Source organism: Hipposideros armiger, unplaced genomic scaffold, assembly GCF_001890085.2.
Source record: "Hipposideros armiger isolate ML-2016 unplaced genomic scaffold, ASM189008v1 scaffold_461, whole genome shotgun sequence".
Lineage (NCBI taxonomy): Eukaryota > Metazoa > Chordata > Mammalia > Chiroptera > Hipposideridae > Hipposideros > Hipposideros armiger.
Window position 1 is genome coordinate 693,394 of NW_017731811.1, and position 8,665 is coordinate 702,058.

General features: G+C 45.5%; 1 pseudogene across 1 annotated transcript; it reads left to right on the forward strand.

The window, feature by feature from the left end:
- The first annotated feature begins 3,353 nt into the window (after positions 1 to 3,353).
- On the forward strand, positions 3,354 to 4,086 carry LOC109395268 (proteasome subunit beta type-2 pseudogene; annotated as a pseudogene). The gene has a single exon (XR_002126606.1). The product of XR_002126606.1 is annotated as a proteasome subunit beta type-2 pseudogene (transcript).
- Positions 4,087 to 8,665: the final 4,579 nt, after the last annotated feature.

The following is an 8,665-nucleotide window of genomic DNA, read 5'->3' on the forward strand; positions in this document are numbered from 1 at the left end:
CAAAGGTAAAAGCAAAACAGTAACTGCAGAATTACTAGAATGACATTTTTAAAAAAATTATTCAGATCAATGCTAATGGAGTCAATGATTTTCAGTGTCTTATTCGTTTTTTTTTTTCATTCAACAAATATTTGCTGAAGGCCTGCTCTGTGCTAACCCAGGGCTGATGATAATAAAGAACTCTCTATTTCTTGTCCTCAAGACCCAACAGCTTAAAAGCCCAAGTCAGTATTTAGGGCAGTGATTCTCATTGGGTGGGGGGTGTGAACACAAGGGAATTTGGCATTATCTGGGGACATTTTTTGTTGTTGCAACTGGGGAGAATGTGCTACCAGCATCCGCTAGGTCGAGGCTTGAGATGTTGCTAAACAGCCTGCAGTGTGCAAGAGAGCCCCCCACAGCGAAGGATTATTTGTCCCCTAATGCCAGGAACACCAAGGGTGAAAAATCCTAGTCCAGAATATTAATGGGCTCCATGATAAGCCACATGCATGTTCTATGGGAACACAGAAAGAGCAACTAAACCCGCCTCTGGCATTGGGAAAGTTTTTATGAAGAATGTGACATTTGAACGCAGGCTTGCTAGATTAATCAAAGCTTACCTGGTATGGAAGAAGAGGAAAGGCATTCATAGATTCATAGCAGAGGGACCAGGATGGGCAAAGGCCTCAGGATACCCAAGGTAGATTCAGCGAATGATGACAGCTTCAGGAAGATTAAAGCTGTGTGTGTGTGTGTGTGTGTGTGTGTGTGTGTGTGTGTGTGTGTGTGTGTAAGCCATTGGGGCAAAACTGTGAAGGGCGTTCAATGCCATGCTCAGGGCTCAGGGGCCTTCAGCTAGACCAGGGGTCAGCAAACTCTACCCAGCCTGAGGGTCACATCAAGGCTGCTGCCCATTTTAAAATAACTCAGTAGCTCTATGCATGGTTTCCACATGTTTAAATGTTAAAAAAAACTCAAAGATGAATAATATTTTGTGACATGTGGAAATGATACGCAATTCAAATTTGAGTGTCCATAAACAAAGTTTATTGGCACATGGCCACACTTATTGATTTATTTATTGTCTTTGGCTGCTTTCACACTACGACAGCAGAGTTGAGTAATGGTGATAGTGACCATATGGCTTGCAAAGCCTAAAATATTTACTGTCTGGCTCTTTAGGAAAAAGTTTGCTAATGCCTAAGTTAGGGATTAGAGAATGATGTCATCACAATACAGAAATCACTATCACATCTTCCAGGTTTAGAAGATGACCAAGAAGTTTAGAAATCTAGGTGGAAACTTTTGTTATCCAAGTAAGATATTGGGTTTTTAAAAAAGATTTTATTGGGGAATTGGGGGAGGGGAACAGCATTGGGGAATCGGGGAAGGGGAACAGACAAGTTGGTGTCCTTTTGTTCTTCAGTCTAGTTGTGGAGGACATCGCTTCACTGGTCCATGTTGGTATTTTGATCATTGTGCTCTCACCGGCTGAGGCAGTCACTCGCCGGCCATTGGACGGCTGCTCATGGTGGTCCACGGCGGCTCACGGCAGCTCTTGCTGGCTGCCGGCCGCTCACAGTAGCTCACGGCAGCCCACTGCAGCCCCACTGCAGCCTATGCTGTCTCCAGCGACTCATGGCAGCCCAGCTCCAGGTCGAGCTGTTGTTCACCATCTTAGCTATAGAGAGCACAGCATCACTGGCCCATATGGGAACCGAACCAGCAGCCCTGCTTCTCAGAGCTCGCGCTCCCAAGCCAACTCTTAACCAACTGAGCCACTCAGCCGGCCCAAGTAAGATATTGTTAAGGAAATTTATCAATCGGGATATGCTAGGTTGTGCTGTGTTAACAAGTAAACCTGCAACTCTCAGTAGCTTTCAAGGCAGGTTTCTCTCTTGTGGTCCATGTATTAGGGTAGTGTATCAGGCACGATATGCTAGGTTTTGCTGCAGTAACAAGCAAGCCTGCAAGCCTCGGTGGCTTTCAAGGCTTTCTCACTCAAAATACATTTTCATTATAGGCTGTCTGGGGTTCTTCTCCAGTCCTTCCTCACTCTAAGATCTGGGCTGAGAGAGAAGCCTCTTGATCTGGAATATTTCAGTTGTGTGGCAGAAGGAAAAATAGACATAGTGAGTTACAAACTGGCTCTTAAAGGTGCTGCCTGAGGGACACACACAATGCTTCTGCTCGTAATCCAAAGCAGGTTTTATGGCACCTCCTGGGCTCAACAAGACAGGGATGGCTAATCCTCCCATAGGCATGGGCACCAAAGGCAGTGGCGGAATTAACAGGGACGAGGAGATTGATCTTCTTGCCATTTCCGAGAGAGAATGGATTGGAAGCAGGAGGGAGAAGGCAGAGTCTAGGGGACATCCTGTTTCCCGCCATTGATGCTTTGGTGCCTGGTGATCCCATGAACCGACATGGGCAGCCCAAGAAGAGAGGCTGGGAAATAAAATGGTGGATTCCTTCAGGGCAAGGTGAACTTGGGATGCCTGTGGGACCCTGAGATGAGATGCCTTGTGAGGTTGCTGGGGCGGTAGGTCTGAATAATCATAAGACAGGCGTAAGACACTGGAGGTTATCATAGATCTTCTCCCCCCTCGTGTTCCTAGAAAATGGCTGCCTTCCTCAATTAGGTGATAAGGTAAGTGACATGCTTACCACAGTGCCTGTCACACAATAAGGTCTCATTAAAGACGTCAGCAATTCTTATTTTCCTTGTGAACCAAGTGGAACCACGCGTTTCCTTGGTTAACTTTGGCTACATGGTCATTCGAATGAAATGGCCGGATGGTACACACGTTTGGATTGTTTCCTCCTGCCCTGTGTGTTATCAAGCACACGTTTTGCTAACCTACATATTCATACTCAACCCACTGCCATTCCCATGTTTGGGTAGGACCACAAGGTATCAACCTGGAGCAGATTTCTAAATAAGCTGAATTCTGGTAGGATTTCTATCTGTCCAGTAAAGTGAACAGTGGGTCAACCTTTACCACCAGGTGTTGGAGAACAACCCCCCAGGGTAGGGAGGGAAGTAACACAGCCCAAACTGGAGCACTGTTTGGTTCTCCCAGGAAGGTCAGGGTTTCACCTCTGATGGAAATAGCAGGCTTAGTGGAATCTGAGTTAAGCTGAGCAAAGTTAAAATTAGAAATGTAGGTACATACACACTCACATATCAATATGGATTTTAGTTTTCTAAAGCTAGTCAATGTTGGGGAATAACACCGTTCGTTTGTTTGTTCATTCATTCTTTCATTCAATAAATACTTGAAATGGTCCGCAGTGCTGTCTCATGGGTGAGGCTGAGAAGCCTGCGAGTCCCGTTGTCTGTCGAGCCTGCAACCCCTGGCGTCCCGCCATCATGGAATACCTCATCGGCATTCAGGGCCCCGATTATGTCCTTGTCGCCTCCGACCGGGTGGCCGCCAGCAACATTGTCCAGATGAAGGACGATCATGACAAGATGTTTAAGATGAGTGAAAAAAATCTTACTCCTATGTGTTGGAGAGGCTGGAGACACTGTACAGTTTGCAGAATATATTCAGAAAAATGTGCAACTTTATAAGACGCGAAATGGTTATGAATTGTCTCCCACAGCAGCAGCTAACTTCACACGCCGAAACCTGGCTGACTGTCTTCGGAGTCGGACCCCGTATCACATTGACCTCCTCCTGGCTGGCTACGACGAGCACGAGGGCCCAGCGCTCTACTACATGGACTACCTGGCAGCCTTGGCCAAGGCCCCCTTTGCAGCCCACGGCTATGGTGCCTTCCTGACTCTTAGTATCCTGGACCGATACTACACGCCAACTATCTCACGTGAGGGGGCAGTGGGGCTTCTTAGGAAATGTCTAGAGGAGATCCAGAAACGCTTCATCCTGAATCTGCCAACCTTCAGTGTTCGAATCATTGACAAAAATGGCATCCATGACATGGCCAACATTTCCTTCCCTAAACAGGGCTCCTAACATCATGCCCTGTGTCTCACGTGCCAGGGAACTTTTTTTGATGGGCTCCTTTATTTTTTTCTACTCTTTGGATCTGTACTCTTGCTAGATGGTTAATTGAGAATAAAGCTAAGTATGGATAAACCGAAAAATAAATAAATAAATAAATAAATAAATACTTGAGTTCCTACTATATTCCAGGATACTGTTCTACGATTTGGAGAAGGTGTGGTATATGAGAAACATTCCCTGTCCTTACTTTGTGGAGGGGGGAGATAGACATCAAAGGATAAACAAATATGTAATATAATGGTAGGTTCTGATAACTTCAATGAGGAAGAAAAGCAAAGAAGGGCGAAGGGTCTGTGTGATAGGGGAAGCGGTGTGTGTCTGTGTGTGGTGCCCAAATGCGTCTGTGTTGCTTTGAACAGGACTATCAGGAAATTGGTCACTGAGGAGATACCCCTTGGGCAGACATCTGAATGGAGAAAGACTGAACCATGCTGAAACCTGGGGGAGAATTGCTACCATCAGAGGGGAGGAAACATGCAAAGATTGTGGGGTAGGAAGTTACTTGGCATGTTCAGAGAGTAACTGACAGACCCGTGGAACTGGAACAGACTGAACCGAAGGAGAGGGCCATCCTCAAACTTTCCATGTCTTTAGACAGTTGAATAAGTTCCTGAAGGATGCCAGGAACAAGGGGTGGAGCCTGGTTTGATGAAATCCGATGGGAGCGACTGGAGTCTTGAGAGCAGGGGAGTGACATGACCAGATTCTCATTTCAGAAGGACCACCTGCCTTGGCTGCAGTTTGCGGAGGAGATGGTAGGGCGGCCAAGGTGGAAACAGAGCGAACAGTTATGTGGCTATTGTGGTTGTCCAACAATGATGGTCATTGCGGAGGAGGTAAGAAGTATACTATGTAGGGACATATTTTGAAGCTAGACTAAATAGAATTTGCTGAGAGATTGCATATGGCATGTGGGAGAATAAGAGGCATCAAAAATGACTCCATGATTTTTAGATACAGCAGCGGGGTGCTGTTATCTACTGAAACAACGACCAGGAGCAGACTTGGCTGGGTCAAGAGTTCTGTAGTCCTCTACATAACCAGGGCCATGTCTCCAGGAATGACTTATACCCTCATAACACTTGACATTTTGCAAAAACAATTTCATGTCAGCGTTTTGAGCGAGGTGGGACTGATGGTATTTGTTTTCCATTTTGCAAAGGAAAATACCAAGGCTCAGAAAGAGTAAGCCAGAGATAGTGTAAAAGAGAGGACTATCTTGAAACAGAGTGAGAAAACAACTCCGACTCCCATAAGCACACAAGAAAATCTGTTGGCTCTGGCAAAGGAAGTCTCTAAGGGTGTAGGTGGCATGAGTCTTGGCTGGCTAGGATTGATGGGGAGGACTCTCCACCTCTCTGTTTGTCTATCTGTCCAACAGGTTACCTCCCCAGCCCAGATGCATGTTCTGAGCCCCTAGAAAGAGAATTCATACATTCTTCCAGGATGATCTCCTTTTCATTTGCTGCTAGACTCCTGCAATAACGTCAAAGCTACACCCATAAAGAGGGAAGATTGACTGTTCAGCGGGTTGGCTGACAGGCTCTCGTTTCATTTTGATCTGGGAGAGGGAAATCCATTGGAACCCTGTCACCTCACTGCCAGACGAGACTGCCTTCTCCCTGCTCCAGAAAGATGAACTCCCTGCTTCTCAGAGCAGCATTTTCCCTGAATCCTGTTACTGCCTGACCTCCTGGGACAGACTCAGCAGCAGCTGGAGCCAGAGTTAAGGGGAGGCCGCTATGGCTGCGTTGGGAAGGAAAGTATTCTTGGCCAGGCGCCTCCGTGCTTGGAATTCTACCATTCAGAAGTTGTCCCTTAGGTCTTCATCTGTCATTGTACCCTCTGCCTGATCCTCTTGGAACATAGAACTGCCTTAAACTCCATGCCATTTAAAGTTATTTATACGTTCTTGTGATTGACAGTCCTTCTCACATCCCTTCTTCTTCACACTTGGGGTCTCCATGACACCACAACCTGTTTATTTTGTTCCTACCTCGTTGTCTATTCAGTCTCAGGTTTCCTTGCTGAGACCTCCCCTCTCCGATTTCCAAATATTGGTCATCTTCAGGCATCTGTGCTAGGTCTTCTTCTCAACTCTATCTGGACTCCCCAAATGAGATGTCATCAGAATGGATGGTAGAGACACCTGGCTGCCTACTGACGACCCTCCTCCCCTCTTCTCTGTTAACATTCATTTGGTTGAAGTCGGGGCAGGCATGTGTTCAGGGAAAACGGACAACTCTTCCGTTCCTGGTGGCTGATCCACGGTGGATCAGAAACCTCATTACACTTTGCCAGCCATTGGTTGAGGAATGAGCATGTGACCCAGTTCTGGCCAATGAGATCTTAAAGGAAGCTGGGGCTTCAGAGAGAGATGTATTTCGCTTGAATGAACAGGGAGCGTTATACACACTCACACTCAATAATTTCAGCCATCATCATCATCATCATCATCATCATTTCAGCCATCTGAAACCTTTTCATATCTCCGGACAGTTAACTAAGTTCTTCCCCAGGCCTTGATTGTTGTTTACCGTGTTCTCATGTGATGATCTGAAGATGATGGAGCTGTGACTCATGCTTAAGATCCCATGCAAATGTCTCTTCTCTGTAGTCCTTCTCTTTCGTTCATCCTCCCCTCCCTTCCCCTCCCCTCCCCTTTCCTCCCTTTCTTTCCCCTCCCTTTTGCTTTTCTTCCTTCGCATGCCAGACTTTCTGCTCTGTTACTACAGAATCCCACACTTATCTGTGTCATGAGACCCCATAGGGTGCATTGATTGCATGTCTTTCCTCCTCAACTTTGAGCTTTTCCAAGACAGAGATGCTGGCTTACTTAGTTATGAAGCCATCCCAGTGAATGGCACTCTACCTGATGTGCAGACAACGCCAAATGCAAGTGTCATAAATGATAGAATGACCTGGCCTTGAATGTCACCTGTAATTGAAAAAAATAAACATAAATACATACATACATACATACATAAATAAATATTGCAGAGAAAAATTAAAAAAAAAATAAAGTCATTACCCACCCCCCCCCACCACCACCAAAAAAAAGAAAATGTGACCTGGCGCCACAAGAAAGGGTTGGTGATATTGATTAGTCAAGGAACAGAACTAAATGGAGGGTGTGGAGGTAACACATAGCCTTATGTTCCTGTTGTTCGCCGGATGCTCAAACTCCTTATCATGACATTCAGGGCCTGTCCTGCTCTTATCCCTAATTACCTCTCTACCTATAATTCCTTTCTTTTTTTAAAAATTATTTTTTATTATGAAATACACATTTTTTAGAATTAGTTTCAGCTGTACAACACAGTGCAATAGTTATACTTTTTATCTACCTATAATTTCTTGCTACAAGCCCACATTCCTGCTGAAAGCGTGAAGTTTTGTAGCTACACGTATGTTGTGTGCTTTCAGGTAGCTGTACCTTTTCACTTGCTATCACCTTGCCTGGAATTTCTCCCCATTTTATGCACCTTGTCAAACGCCTATCCATCTTTCAAAACCCTGTTCCAATATCACCCTTGTAGAATGTCTTTGCAGACCAGTCCGACGCAGGCTTAATTACTCCCCGTTCTGGGCTACCGTGCCACGTGGAACACAATTTCGAGTGTGGCATTGGGTGTGTGTCATGCTTTCTGTGTGGCTGTCTCCTCTTCAGCGCAGGGCCCATATTTTCTTTACATGTAAATCCAGAGAGTCTAACTCAGAGCCTGCACATCATAGGCTCCATAACTATTTGCCTGGTTGAGTTGAATCCTTTGCTTTCTAATTCCACTGAGGCTACTTCCGATATATCAGTTCGGAGCCTGCCAGGCTTGAACCAGATTTAGTTCTTTTTCCAATGGGTAAATATAATCAGAGTAATAACATAGCATTTTGAGTGTTTATTATGTGCCAACATTGTTTCAAAGCTTGGCATGTGTTATCTCCTTTTACCTACACCTCTACCCTATGAGGTAGGTACTGTAGGTATCTATATTTTACAGACCAGGAACCAGATGCCCAGAAAGGTTAAGTAACTTGCCTAAGGTCACAGAGCCAGTATCCAAACTCAGACAAAGTGACCCTGAGCTGGAGACACTTTGGGGATTGATAGATCGTGCCAACCTATTGGCAGTACTGGCTGCCATATTTCCTGTCCCAGGCCTTTGCAGCAGAGCTTCTAAATTCAGAATCCTGCTGGAATTACTTCTCCTTCCTCCGGCTGCATAAAGCATGCCAGTGAGCATCACTGAAAGCCTGTGGCACGGTCTTCAATCTTTTCCACACTCAGCCACTTCCAACCTTGACCTTAGAGCCGTGAAGACGATCCTTATGGGGCTGTTACTCAGAGGAAAATGGAAATGGTCCCTGTGGGGGAGAGTGCAGGATTTTAGTTCCAGCCTTCTAATTTCAGCTCAGCCTAGAGAAAAGAATGGTGCCAGACACCCGATTTGCAAAATTAGGTGAGCTCTGTTCTTTGCCTCTCTTAAGAAATATGGGTGCTGCTCTAAAAATCTTTTTTTTAATCTCCTCTCTGGTCCATGTCACAGGAAATTGGTCTCTGCCATAGGCCGATAAATCTCCAACTTTTTATTGAATATTAAAGAAAGACTTCAAGTCGAGTTCAAGTCTCTTTGCTTGGAGTTTCTTACATAACG